Source organism: Lithobates pipiens, unplaced genomic scaffold (assembly GCF_037356315.1).
Source record: "Lithobates pipiens isolate NorthernLeopardFrog02 unplaced genomic scaffold, aLitPip1_a1.2 Scaffold_8, whole genome shotgun sequence".
Taxonomy (NCBI): domain Eukaryota; kingdom Metazoa; phylum Chordata; class Amphibia; order Anura; family Ranidae; genus Lithobates; species Lithobates pipiens.
Window position 1 is genome coordinate 112,697,934 of NW_027507903.1, and position 14,529 is coordinate 112,712,462.

At 41.9% G+C, this 14,529-nt stretch overlaps 1 protein-coding gene across 4 annotated transcripts in view; it reads left to right on the plus strand.

Annotated features, from left to right (window-relative positions):
- The window catches only part of LINGO1 (leucine rich repeat and Ig domain containing 1), a 621,415-nt gene that overhangs the window by 547,734 nt on the left and 59,152 nt on the right, over window positions 1–14,529 (plus strand). The window lies entirely within an intron of this gene.

Here is a 14,529-nt window from a genome sequence, read left to right on the forward strand (position 1 = left end):
TGATGTAGTATGGCGTGATGGGATATGAAGTTTTCTGGATGGTCGCATGATGCCACAGGAAGTGATAGGCTCAGAATACGTTTTTAAATTTTAAACAGAGAGGTGCAGATTGAAAGCATGGACTACATAAAGGAGAGATAAGCACTCTGGGATAGCTTGGGCGGAAAAAACATTTGAAAAGGCTTCTGTTTATTATGAAGACTGAAGTACTGCCTGGAAAGGTGAATGTAGCCTTCCAGCTTTTTTAGCACCACAAAAAGGGCTTTTTTTTTGTGAAACAATCTAGTCTGGTACCCATGTGAAAAGGAGTATACAGCCCCACCTGTTGGCCAAAATTAGGAACATAAATCTTATTCAGGAATTTAACAGAACAGAAATGTAAATGTAAGAAAAGAAATGTAATATATTGTAGCTTACCAGCCCTTAGATATGGGGGCTGCAATCGTTTTTCAGGCTCCTTACTTTCACCTGATGATTCTAACAGTCACACACTAACTGTCCTAGGCTGACAACGCTCAGTTTGTCACCTTAGGACAGGAAGTGTGTTGGGATTACACACACACACTTCATCCCAATAACATAATGTGAAGGTGTTCTGTAGTTCTAGAACTAGAAAAATCAAAGATAATGTGGTTTTCATTCATACAATAATATCTCAGATTGCAAGTAATGCAGTTTACGAGCGTTTCGCAAGACAAGCTATTATTTTGTTAAATCCCGACATTGTTGTGCTTGCAAAACAAGCAGGATTCAAGTCTCTGGGGTGTGCAGTACCGCATTTGGCCAGGGGTGCCAGTGACACTCGGAGCTGCTTGGAGACGCTCGCATGTACTCGTAAACACTCAGTTCCCGAGTGTCTTCGGGCCTCTCCTAGTGTCCCTGAGTGCATCCGAGTGGTCTCTGACTGTTTCCGAGTGTCTCCCGCGCCCCCCACCTCTGGTACCTTGGATTACGAGCATAATTCGTCCCAGAAGGATGCTTGTAATGCAAAGTATTGTATATCGAAGTGAGTTTCCCTATAGGAGTCAATGGAAACGGAGATAATTCATTCCAGTGGCACTGATATTGTATGCAGTACCGCATGTACAATTTTCGGTCTTTTTTTTTTGTAAAAAATAAAAAACCCAGCAGTGATTAAATACTATCAAAAGAAAGCTCTATTTGTTTGAAGAAAATGATAAAAAAATGTGTTTGGGTACAGTGTATCATGACAGCACAATTGTCATTCAAAGTGCGACAGCGCTGAAAGCTGAAAAATGGCCTGGGCAGGAAGGGGATGTAAGTGCCTGGTAGGCAAGTGGTTAAAGAATACAATGTAAAATTAACAAGGGATGCCAATATAGTTGTATCTTTGATCTTAAAAACAACGGGATAATGGTGTTGCAGTAACTTGCTCCAAAAATGAATAAAATAAAATAACAACCATAATAATATTATTCTTGATATCACTAGAAAAAAAAACCTTTAAAAATTAGTTGGCAATAACTCCATCAGTATCACCAGCAAAGCAGCTTCATTATTATCCCATTAAAGAAGAAGAGAATGTGCGCTGCATTTTGATATTTCATAATTTGCCACGTCACAAATGTTAATTCTCCATTACGAACGCTAGTTTACAAGACCGACCGCTTCTGGCTCATCCTTGCTTCCGAGCATGCGTGTTTGTACTTTGGACTTTTGTCTGACGGACTTGTGTACACATGCTCGGAAAATCCGACAACAGACATTTCTCAGTGGAAAAGTATATTAAGCCTGCCATCCAACCTTTGTCTGCGAAAAATCTGACAACAATTGTCAGATGGAGCGTACAAACAGTCAGATTTTCTGCCAACAGCCTGTCATCACACAATTCCAGTCGGAAAATCCGATCGTGTGTACGCGGCTCTACTTGAATGTTGGTGTGCTTTGTGTATTTCTTTCAGATCTGTGCAGTAATCCAGTGTGAGACTTTGGGGGTTATTTACGAAAGGCAAACCCACTTTGCACTACAAGTGCACTTGGAAGTGCAGTCCCTCTAAATGTAAGGGGTAGATCTGAAATGAGTGGAAGCTCTGCTGATTTTATCATCCAATCATCTGCAAGCTAAAATGCTGTTTTTTTATTTTCCTTTCATGTCCCCCTTAGATCTACAGTGACTTTACTTCCAAATGCACTTGCAGTGCAAAGTGGATTTTCCTTTAGTAAATAACTCCCTTTGCCTCTGTACAGGAACTTCCTATAACAAAAAATGGTCACTGCTGTTCACTTTCTATGTGCAGGGTGGTTGGTATTGTCTCCACCCACTCCTGTAGTTTCCTGCTGGCAGCTTATAGTGGGTGGGGCTTTTGGGCCTCTCTGACAGCACTTTTCTCTGATCAGGCTATGTACAGCACAATGATGATGTCACTGCTACTTTTACCAGATAATAGTTGGGTTTGCAAAGGCATTTGGTGTAAATAAAGTGGATTTATATCCCTTGCAGCCATTGGACCGTTAAAGTGATTTTAAAGTCTTGTTTTTTCTCTCTGCAGTGAATTTACACAGGGCAGACAAGATCCTGCTTTATTTGCTGCCTCTTCTGTGCTCCTGGCCCCTCCCTCCTGTTGAGTGCCCCCACAGCAAACAGCTTGCTATGGGGTCACCCAAGCCGAGCTGCAGCTCCCTGTGTCCGTTCAGACACAAAGCTGTGGTTTGGGCCTGCCCCTCTCTCTCCTGATTGGCTAATTGACTTTGATTGACAGCAGTGGGAGCCAATGGCACCGTTGCTGTGTCTCAGCCAATTAGGAGGGAGAGTCCTGGACGGTTGAGGCACTCCTGGACATCGCAGGAGAGAGATGGGGCTTCAGTAAGTATTAGGGGGACCAAGGGGGGGAGGGGGGGGGCCATTGCACACAGAAGGCTTTTTATATTAATGCATGGAATGCATTAAGCTAAAAAAACTTCTGACTTTATACCTCCTTTAATGTGGGGGAAAATTCACTTTGCAAAGAATAGCTTATCAGGTCCATGGAAAATTAAAAAAATATATATATATATATATTTTTGCTTGCACATGATTGGATGATGGAAGTGAGCTCAAGACAAGAAAAAAATCTCCTACAAGGTGAACAGCCTATTTGCCTGTTTGGAAATCAACCCCATGGCAATAAACACTTTACTCAATACTAGAAGCTGTCATCCTGCACATGTTAACAGAAGGATCCCTAAAGTATTATTTAATAGATTTGCAGAAATTTCTCACATTTAAGTGGTTTTTAATTTGGAGGCCAAGCAACAAGAGAGGTTTTGTCATCAAAGCATTGAATTAAGTCTGTAAATATGCAATAACAAGAAACAAGGAAGTCTTTTCTTGGAAAAAATGAGAATCAACAAAAAAATTCTCCATGTTTCCATGTATTCTAGATTAGAGTTTACCGGGATCAAAAAGATTGCCCAGCCATATGCACCAATTTTGTACAAGGCACTTATTTGTTCCTAAATGTGAGACAGTGGTACAGGCACACCCCACTTTTAAGTACCCAATGGGGTTTATTTACTAAAGCTGGAAAGTGCAAAATCAGGCTCACTTCTGCATAGAAACCAATGAGCTTCCAGGTTTTATTACAAAAGCTTAATTGAACAAGCTGGGGTTAGAAGCTCATTGGTTTCTATGCAGAAGTGAGCCTGATTTTGCACTTTTCAGCTTTAGTAAATAAGCCCCATTGTGTACTTAAAAGTGGGGTATGCCTGTATTTGTCATGGGATGAAAACCATTAGTTGTATTTTTGTCTCATAGTTCAGAATATGAACATCACTAAAATGTTCTCACTACAGGGGCGTTTTTTTTAAATTGTATTCTTTTGCATGAATGCACGGTGAATGTGTGTTGGGTGTTCTATGGCTGATTCATGGATGAGCAATAGGCGTGAAAGTGGGTTTTTAGGGGCGAAAGTGAGACAGCTTAGTTTCACCTGCTGAAAGCATTTGATATTTTAGCTGCTGACAGAGATAAAGCCTTTCTGGGATTATGAAGATTTCAGTGGTCACCAAGGTGAGTCGTTTTCTATTGGAAGTTTTCTGTTATATTCATTTGGCATTAAAAACTTATTTAAAGTGGTTGTAAACCCTCCTGGAAAAAAAAACACCCTGCAAGATAAAGGCATAATGAGCTAGTATGCTATTACTTACCCAAGAACGAAGCCCCCGCAGTCGTCCTCGTCTCCCCCTCCGGCCAGCGACATCTATCCCAGAGGTTACTTCCGGGTATCACGGCTCCGGGACTGTGATTGGCCAGAGCTGCGATGACGTCACTACTGCGCATGAACAGCACAGTACAACTGAAGCAACGGCACGTACTAGCCATTGCTTCAGTTGACTTAAGTACACATGTGCCACATGACGTCGACACATGCAAATACAGGGATATCTCCTAAACCATGCAGGTTTGCCTTGCCATAATAGGCTATTGGGCTCTGTATTTCTATCGATGCCACAGTATAGGGAGACACAGCTCCAGACGCTGCATGCAAAGGTGGCTCCATAGGATGCTAAAAGAGAAAGAAGCCACTCTGTGTCAGGAAACCTGGCAAAGATTAAAAGATAAAGAAGGTGCATACTCAGTAAAATATAAAATCAACAGCTGAAAGGGCTTAAAAGATTTAGTTTAGTAGGTAATACAGGATACTTGTGCTTCCCATGACTCCTTACAATGTTTCCTATGAGTAAGCTCTCTGATCAGTGTTGTCAACCGCCCGTTAATTTATGGGCAGTTGGTAAATTTCAGCCTATTTTAGGGCTGCCCGTAAATGCCCTTTATGTGCAGCGGCTCCCTTAAAAAATATGGCTACGGACCGACATGTCAACTGCGCATGCAACGCTTCAAAACTTGCCAGGCTTGGGAAAGCCCGTACATGGTCGGCCATTTTCGGGCAGGCGGGCGCATTCGCAGTGACATAATGCACCAGACTGCGCCATTTTTAAATTGAAGGCACTCATCTCGGTTTCGTTGGTGATGCGCACCTCTCCATATCACGGCTGGGTAAGACCGTACCCCTCCACAGCCTTTGATCACAATTACTCTACTTTGCCATGTCCACACAGCCAATGACCACCTCCTATACCATGTCCACAGGCTGTTAGTGGGACAAAACGCATCAGCGGTGTGTCCTGGGAAGAGTCTGGTTAAGACTGCTTTCATCTTCTCTTACCTGGGCTGTTTCTTCAGAGTGTGGCGTTCCATCTTTAATTTTATATGTGTTTATATAGAACAGGGACAGGGTCTATCAATACCGGCACCTGCATCCAATGTGAGTCACCAGAGCATTACGGGACTGCTTGGAGCAACACCCAAAGGAAAGCTCATATGGTTCTTCCTTACAATGTCTAGCTGCATCAATGAAGGGCTGGCAATAGTGCATGCAGATAGGCCAGATTGCATAGGAAAACATTTACCGTCAAACTATTTTGGTAGAGGAATGCACACAACTTTGGGCCTTATTAGACTGTGGTCGTACTTTAATAAATCAGGTCTGAAAGCACGGGCAAAGTCAATCAATTTTGTTGTTCACATGGACAAGTTTGCACTTTAGTGAATCATCTCTATAGGTATGCTTCATTTTGGAGGGCCCAGATCCTCTTGTAAATATGGTAAAATGTCTCAAGAAGTAACATTTATCAGAACGTAAAAAATGTATCCCACCTAACGATGTGTTAATTGCATGGTTTGTTGCTTGTTTGTTGACGTGTCATGAATGTGGAATTCATTTCGTTGGAAAATGTCTATGTGATCGATTAGGAAATAATTTATATGACATGAAAGAAAAACAAGATACTAATGTAGCTAATCATTTTAAGGAAAAACATGCCTCCCTTGCCGGCTCCTTGCTGGTACAGATCATAGAAAGGCTTAGTAGATCTATTAGCGGAGGAGAGAAGTTCTGCCTTCTTTGTGGAAGTGAGATCTTCTGAATTTTTTTGAATTCTATGCGAGCTTCAGGTCTTAGTTTTAAATGGAATTATTCCTATTATTATGATGATTGTTTTTTGTTCTAATATATACGTATACACTATACCTGCAAGACCTTATGACCGTATTTTTTTGTTTTAAAAAACCTCTTTAAAGTGTCTCTAGATTTAAAATCATATCATTTATTTCTACATTGAGTTCCAATTATTTATAGTCTACTTTATTAATCGGAATAATCTTTATTAGGAATCCTGCACATTTACTACCTTGAATTCTGTAGAACGTATTCGCTAAACACTGCTGTGTCACACATTTCACAGAGCCTGCCTTCTGACCTACAGAGGTGCTGATAGGAGGAGTTTATAGAGGCGGAAACAGCACAGGAATCACCGCTTGCAGAATGTATGCTGTGACCATAGGACTCCTTAAATTACAGACCTTGCTTTAAATTACTACAAACATATTGTTTATTGCATAATGCTAGGTATTAGCAGGGTACATTGTTGGGTTTATAACTAGATTTATTTTTAGCTATTAACCTCCCTAGCGGTTTTCCCGAGTGTGGCTTAAATTTCAGTACCATTAGCGGTAACCCTGGGCCACACTCGTGATTGCATTGCAGGATCCTGGTACAGTGTACTTACCTTGTCCCCAGGATCCTGCAATGTCCCCCTGCTGTGTCCGTGGGCTCTGTCCTCCACCTGTAGTTCTGTGTGCCGGGCTCCGTTCCCTGCACAGGGGGGCGGAGCCCAGCGGCAAATTCAAAAAATTTAAAAATCATAATACAAACAGTACAGTGTAATCTTATAGATTACATTACTGTATGAAATTATTTCACATCCTTTTTGTCCCTAGTGCTTTGTCCAGTGCCCTGCATGCAGTTTTATATTATATATATACTGTTCTTTGTGCCTGGAAACTTGAGATTGTCCATAGCAACCAAAAAGTGTCCCTTTACATCAAAAGTGGTTTTAGACCAGCTAGAAAACAGTGATAGTGAATTAGAGTCACTTGCAAATTGAGAGATAGGGAATCGTGGAGAAATGAATTTTATGATTATTATATTATTATTTTATATAATTATTTATATTTATTTATTATGTTATAATTTATGATTTTGTGTTTCTAACTTTATCATACCCGGGATATTTACTAGACTTTGTTTGGACAGATTTAAGTGTGTTATTGCTAAGAATTACAGGCCTACAATATAAAACGGCAAATTTCTATGCAAAATAATCGTACCGCTTTGAGATACAAAAAACTGACATAATCATACCGCCAGGGAGGTTAAATATAGATTTTTGGGGGGGATTTTTGTTTATATTTCAAGGCTTTTTAATAAATATTTGACTTTTTTTTTGTTGGCATTAGCAAATATGTTCTAATATTAATATTTAGACTGAATTGTGTGTTACCGCTGGTTAGTAATACACTAATATTCATTACTGTCCACTAGTATGCATGCTATTCAACACATTAGTATGGATCATGAACAGGTTAATTAAAGAGGAAGTAAACCCTGATGGGTTTACTTCCTCTTTTTTTCCCTGCAAAGGTAAAGCATAATGGACTACTATGCATCGCATAGTAGCTCATTATGTGTCACTTACCTGACACAGGAGCCAGCGAAGTCGCCGCTGTCACCTGTAGTCCGCCGCATCCATCTTGGTTGTGGCGTCTCTCGCAGCTCCGACGAATGACAGCGGAGAAGCCGCGATGACGTCACTCCCGCGCATGCGCACGGGAGTCGCGTCTCGGAGCTCCGACGCTGCCATTCGGCGGAGCCGCGATGACGTCACTCCCGCGCATGCGCACGGGAGTCGACAAATTTGGCAAATCCATTCTTGGACTTGCCGCATTTAGTGCGCCTGCGCGCCGCTGTCTACGGCGCATGCGCCGTAGACAGCGGTGCCCATTTTCGGGCAAATATTTACTTGGACCTACAGGTAAGCCTTAATCTAGGCTTACCTGTAGGTCAAAGTTGTTTGGAAGGGTTTACTTCCATTTTAAAGTGTTACTAAACCCACAAGTGTAAAATCAGTCTGTATATGCAGTAAATTATGCTTGTTATACTCACTGTGGAACTTGCGGGGTTAATCCTTTGCATTGTGTATAAAGGCTGTTTGATCCTGTCTCTCTGATCCTCCTCTTCTACTGTCTCCAAAAAATAACCAGATGTGCCTCCTTCCTCTTTGAGACTGATGTCCTTTGAACATAAGCCAGTGATCGACTTTTTTTTCTCCTCATGTTTTCAGCGTGAGGAGAAAAAAAAACGATTACCTAGCTCTTGTTTACACACATCATTGGCTGACAGCTGATCACATGGTAAGGGGCCGGGGCCAGCCCCTTACTCGGATCGGTGATCACCCGAGTCTCGGTGAATCAGTGATCACAGCGCGTGCCCTGCAGGGGGAGGATGGTCCTATGACTGCCTCCCGGAAATTCAGGTCAGCGCTGTAGCTGTCTTCCAGCTGTGGCGCGGACGTCAAGTGGTTAAACAGTACCAGTATTGGCGTAACAGTCTAAAGCCTCATACACACGATAGGACTTTGTACAAACTTTCCCTTGGATTTTTGTACAAAGGGCGTCGGCCCTGAACTTGTATTGCATACACACAGCAGGACTTTTTCAGCCAACTTTCACCAAATCACGTGGTTTTTCTGCTCTTTACCGCCACCTTTGGTCAACTTCTGTATTGTCGCCTGATCTTTTGCATTGGTTCTGAGCATGCCTGTTATTACTTTGTACAAAAGTCCTATGGTTTTCTGTACACACGATCAGACTTTGCTCCATTGGACTTTTGTTGCCAGAAAGTTTGTCCGTTCGCTCAGCCAACAAAAGTCCGATGAAAACCAAAAAAGTTTGTCCGATGGAGCGTACACACGGTCGGATGTTGCTCCAAAACAGCAAATTTGCATGTTTGTTGTCAAAAAGTCTGATCGTGTGTACGGGCCTTTAGTTACAAACAAATCAAGACACCCTAATACGGGGTCGGTAACCCACCAATCACGATCTACACATCGATCATGGGCAGGTGACAGGTAGACCACAATCCTTCCTTGCCAACCCCATGAATCTGGAAAGGAGGGGTGGTGGGGCAGCATTTACTAGAGTTGATCTGTATTTTCCATCTGCAGCAGCTAAAAGTAAGCTTCTCCTCCCCCCCCCTCCTACCGGTATTCAGCTGCCACAGGGGAAGAATACAAAGGAGTGGTACCAGTATATGCTGCCCTTGCCTCCCCTTCTGTCTCCTAACGGGGATTTTAAAAACACTGTAAAAAATAATATTGTAAAAAATAATAAAAAAATTTAATAATAAAAATAAAAAACTACTGTCATTGTCTACTGCCCTATTGACACCAATCTCTGGTCTATTGACGTTATCCACTGCTCTACTGACTGACACCATGTGTGCTTGAGCTTTAGGTGCAAACCCTAATACAATAGTCTGCACACACCTATGCTGGGGAATATTCCCTTGCAATTCCCCTGCAAAGTGAACAGCCTATTTGCCTTTTAGTAAATCAACCCCAGAGTGTAAGCTGATTGTGGCGTGAAGGAGTATAAAGGAGATAGGAGAGAAGGTGATCTTGGACCATTAGAGAAGAAAGGGAAGCACATGATATATTCTTCCATGTGATTTCTTCCTATGTATTCTGTTATACGATGTCTCGTTAACATTTTTCTGGAACATACAGTATCTCACAGAAGTGAGTACACCCCTCACATTTTTGTAAATATTTTACTATTTCTTTTCATGTGACAACACTGAAGAAATGACACTTTGCTACAAAGTAAAGTAGTGAGTGTACAGCTTGTATAACAGTGTAAATTTGCTGCCCCCTCAAAACAACTCAACCCACAGCCATTAATGTCTAAACCGCTGCCAACAAAGTGAGTACACCCCTAAGTGAAAATGTCCAAATGGGGCCCAATTAGCCATTTTCCCTCCCTGGTGTCATGTGAATCAGGAGTTACAAGGTCTCAGGAGTGAATGGGTAGCAGGTGTGTTAAATCTGGTGTTATCGCTCTCACTTTCTCATACTGGTCACTGGAAGTTTAACATGGGGCCTCATGGCAAAGAAATTTCTGAGGATCTGAAAAAAAGAATTGTTGCTCTACATAAAGATGGCCTAGGCTATAAGAATATTGCCAAGACCCTGAACTTGAGCTGCAGCATGGTGGCCAAGACGATACAGCTGTTTAACCTCCCTGGCGGTACGATTATTTTGGATTTTAGGTGCTAAAAGCGGTACCATTATTTTGCATGAAAATTTGGCGTTTTATATTGTAGTCCTGCAATTCTTAGGAATAACTCTCTTAAATCTGTCCAAACCAGAGTCTAGCAGACATCCCGGGTATAATAAAGTTTGAAAAATGAAATCATAAATTATAATATAAGAAATAATTATAAATAATTGTACCAAATAATAATATAACAATAATAAAAATTATTCAATAATGTAATCACATCAAAAACACTGAAATTTGCTCAGTTGCAGAATTGTCACTGTCATTACTTTTCAGTATTTGATGACGAATCTCCCCACAAATCGCTATCGCTCAATTCTGCGAGTGATTCTAATTTATTATCGCTGTTTTCTAGCTGCTCTAAAATCATTTTTGATGTAAAGGGACAGTTTTGGTTGCTATGGACAATCTCCAGTTTCCAGGTATAAAGAACAGCTTTTATTATATAAAACTGCATGCAGGACACTGGGCAGACCACTAGGGACAACGGGGATGTGAAATATTTACATACAGCAATGTAATCTGTAAGATTACATTATACTGTATGTTTACTGTTTGTTTCACTTTTTGAATTTGGCGCCGATCTCCGTGCCCGTGCGTCGCAACGCTCGCAGGGCACGGAGATCGCCGATGTGATAGATTGAGCGAGACACGGCTCGCTCGTACAGCGGGGAGACGACGCTGGATCCGAGGGAGAAGGTGAGTATTCCTCCTCCTGGATCCAGCGATGCAGTCCCGAGTCTGACTCGGGGATACCGCTCTTGGTATAAAAAATCCACCCCGAGTCAGACTCGGGAAAACCGTCAGGGGGGTTAACAGGACAGGTTCTATTCAGAACAGGCATCGCCATGGTCGACCAAAGAAGTTGAGTGCACATGCTCAGCATTATATCCAGAGGTTATCTTTAGGAAATAGACGTTTGAGGGCTGCCAGCATTGCTGCAGAGGTTGAAGGGGTGGGTGGTCAGCCTGTCAGTGCTCAGACCATACGCTGAACGCTGCCTCAAATTGGTCTGCATGGCTGTCATCCCAGAAGGAAGCCTCTTGTAAAGATGATGCACAAGAAAGCCTGCAAACAGTTTGCTGAAGACAAGCAGACTAAGGACATGGATTATTGGAACCATTTCCTGTGGTCTAATGAGACCAAGATAAATGTATTTGGTTCAGATGGTGTGAAGCGTATGTGGCGGCAACCAGGTGAGGAGTACAAAGACAAGTGTGTCTGCCTACAGTCAAGCATGGTGGTGGGAGTGTCATGGTCTGGGGCCGCATGAGTTCTACCAGCACTGGGGAGATACAGTTCATTGAGGGAACCATGAATGCCAACATGTACTAAAGCAGAGCATGATCCCCTCCCTCCAGAGACTGGCCTGCAGGGCAGTATTCCAACATAACGACCCCAAACACACCTCCAAGATGACCACTGCCTTGCTAAAGAAGCTGAGGGTATAGGTGATGGACTGGCCAAGCATGTCTCCAGACCTAAACTCTATTGAGCATCTGTAGGGCATCCTCAAATGGAAGGTGGAGGAGCACAAGGTCTCTAACATCCACCATCTCCGTGATGTCATCATGGAGGAGTGTAACAAGATTCCAGTGGCAACCTGTGAAGCTCTAGTGAACTCCATGCCCAAGAGGTTTAAGGTAGTGCTTGAAAATAATAGTGGCCACACAAAATATTGACACTTTTGGCCCCATTTGGACATTTTCACTTAGGGGTGTACTCACTTTTGTTGCCAGCGGTTTAGACATGAATGGCTGTGTGTTGAGTTATTTTGAGGGGACAGCAAATTTACACTGTTATACAAGCTGTACACTCACTACTTTACATTGCGGCAAAGTGTAATTTCTTCAGTGTTGTCACATGAAAAGATATAATAAAATATTTACACAAATGTGAGGGGTGTACTCACTTCTGTGAGATACTGTATAAGGCAGTTTATGTATCACTTGGAGCAGGGCTGCCATGGAGTCAACAGTTGATTCATATATTTATGACAACAGCAGCCTCATGTACTGAATGACTCTGGGTCAAATACCGAAACATTTATTATGAGATAAAAGATAAGAGACTTAACAGTGTGGAAGGATTAGAACATATTGACCTGTTGACAACATTTTATGAAACAGGAAATTAGGGGAAAAATCTCCAACACAAACACAGTCAGAAATATTATTATGATTTATTTTACAGAACAGCAGGGGAAGGCTAGAACCCCAGTCATGTTTTTATTGTTCTCATATTATCCATCCGGCACCTTCACCTTTCTCGCCTTATTCCGGGTGCATGGCCAATACAGACACTGCACACATCCATAGGCAAGAAAATGGCCAGCACGCCAAAAAGAGAGCTCAAATATTTACTGAGGTCTCAAATGCAAAACATGCAAACGCATACCTATTAGGGTTTTTCTTCTGCATATTGTGAACTCAATAAATATTTATTGGCGTATAACACGCAAATTAATTTTAAGAGGGAAGTTTCAGGAAAAAAACTTAAATTTTAAATAAGGAACTTTTAAGCCATATAAGGGTCAGTGCCCATCTGCAGCCTCACCATTGCCATCAATGCAGCCTGATCAATGCCCATCTGCAGTCTCACAAGTGCCATCAATGCAGCCTCATCAGTCCACATCAGTGCAGCCTCACCATTGCTATCAATGCAGCAGCTTTGCAATTGTCAATTATGCAGCAGCCTCACCATTGCCATCAGTGCAGCCTGATTAATGCCCATCTGCAGCCATTTAGTGAGAATCTCCTATGATAGACAGAACCCTGGTCCAATGGCGTCCCAGGAGACGGGACTTCCTAGGCTGCCAAGTAAACAGGAGATTCTCACTGTATGTAATCTCATCTCGCCCCCCTCCCTGTCCCCTCCGAGGCAGCTAAAATTAAAGTATTGGCGTATAACACGCACGCGCTATTTGCACCCGATTTTCATGGTGAAAAAGTGAGTGTTATATGCCAATAAATACAGTATTTGAGATTGTCCGCGGCATTAGCCTAGGCTTATGACATTCACAGCTCTCTTTCTCACTCTCTTGATAGTTTGCCAAGAAAGGAGGGGGGATGAGTCATAAGAGGGCCAATGAAAGCTGCAGGATGCAGAGCTGGAGGTGTGCCTCTGTGTGTCTTTGTAATTCCAGGAAGTGAAGTGCTCCAGCTGCCCATAGTTAAAATGGCTGCATCCAGACTTAGTGGAGGGAGGGTTACGCAGCATATTTGGCAAGTACATAATCACAGTATATATAAAATAATATGCAAAGTAATTGGACGGAAGCTTCAGAATGGCAAAGATGTTTTTATTACAAATTATGTGAGCAGATTGCAGTTCCTCTTTTTGGGATCCAGACCCTGCCATTTTCCTCATTATAACCCTGCAAATGCAGCAGCTGATTGATAAAGTCATTTCCATTCACTCTGCATATGGACACAGGCAAACAGGTAGAACGCTGCAACAACTTTTGTTAAAATCATTGTAATGTATATAGATTACCTGTAGGAGAATGTTTTTTTCTCAACAAAAGTGGAGCTACTTTTTTTAAGATTGAGGTTAGGATTAGCTTAAGGTTTAGGTAAGGTTTAGGCAGGGTTGGGTTTTCATTGCTGGACCCTTTAGACACAGGTGTTGGTGCCCTAAATAACATCCTTTGTTGGGATCACCCTTTTTGCACATTACGTTTCCTTGTATCTGTAGCCCTAACCTAATTTAGCATATTTTGATAATTGTTACATACTTTACATTTATTTCTGTTTATTGAAAAAAATGTGTGGCCAGTTGTTATACTGGGTAAAGTTTCCTTTTTACCTTTATGCCCCATACACACTATCAGATTTTCTGCTGATTTTTTCCTTCAGATTTACCAAAACCATGTAGTGCAAGGGCCTGCCTGATTACATACACATTGAAACTCCTAAGGTTTGACCTCATATTATATGGTTTTGGTAAATCTGAAGGAAAAACTCAGAAGAAAAACTGATGTGTATGGGGCTTTACTGGCTCTAGTCATATACCTACTATACTTAATGGTAAATGGTAGATCCAACTCTGGGTTTAAGTGTTATGTTGACGTCAGTAGGGGAATTTAGTAAACATTATTCAAATGCGATTTCTGGTTCTGAAGCCTTCACACCAAAACCAACCAAACCAGATTGTAGAATCTAACATACTATTCACATGAACATAGGCTGACAATACTGTATCCATGCTGTCACTCTTAGGCCGGCCATAGAAGGTTTGAATCTTGAGATTCGAACCAGGTATGGGCAGGCTGAATGTACCCAAGTTGATCAATCAATCAACTTTGGGACAAACAGCCTGCCAGATTTTATATGTGACTATTGCTAACGGTT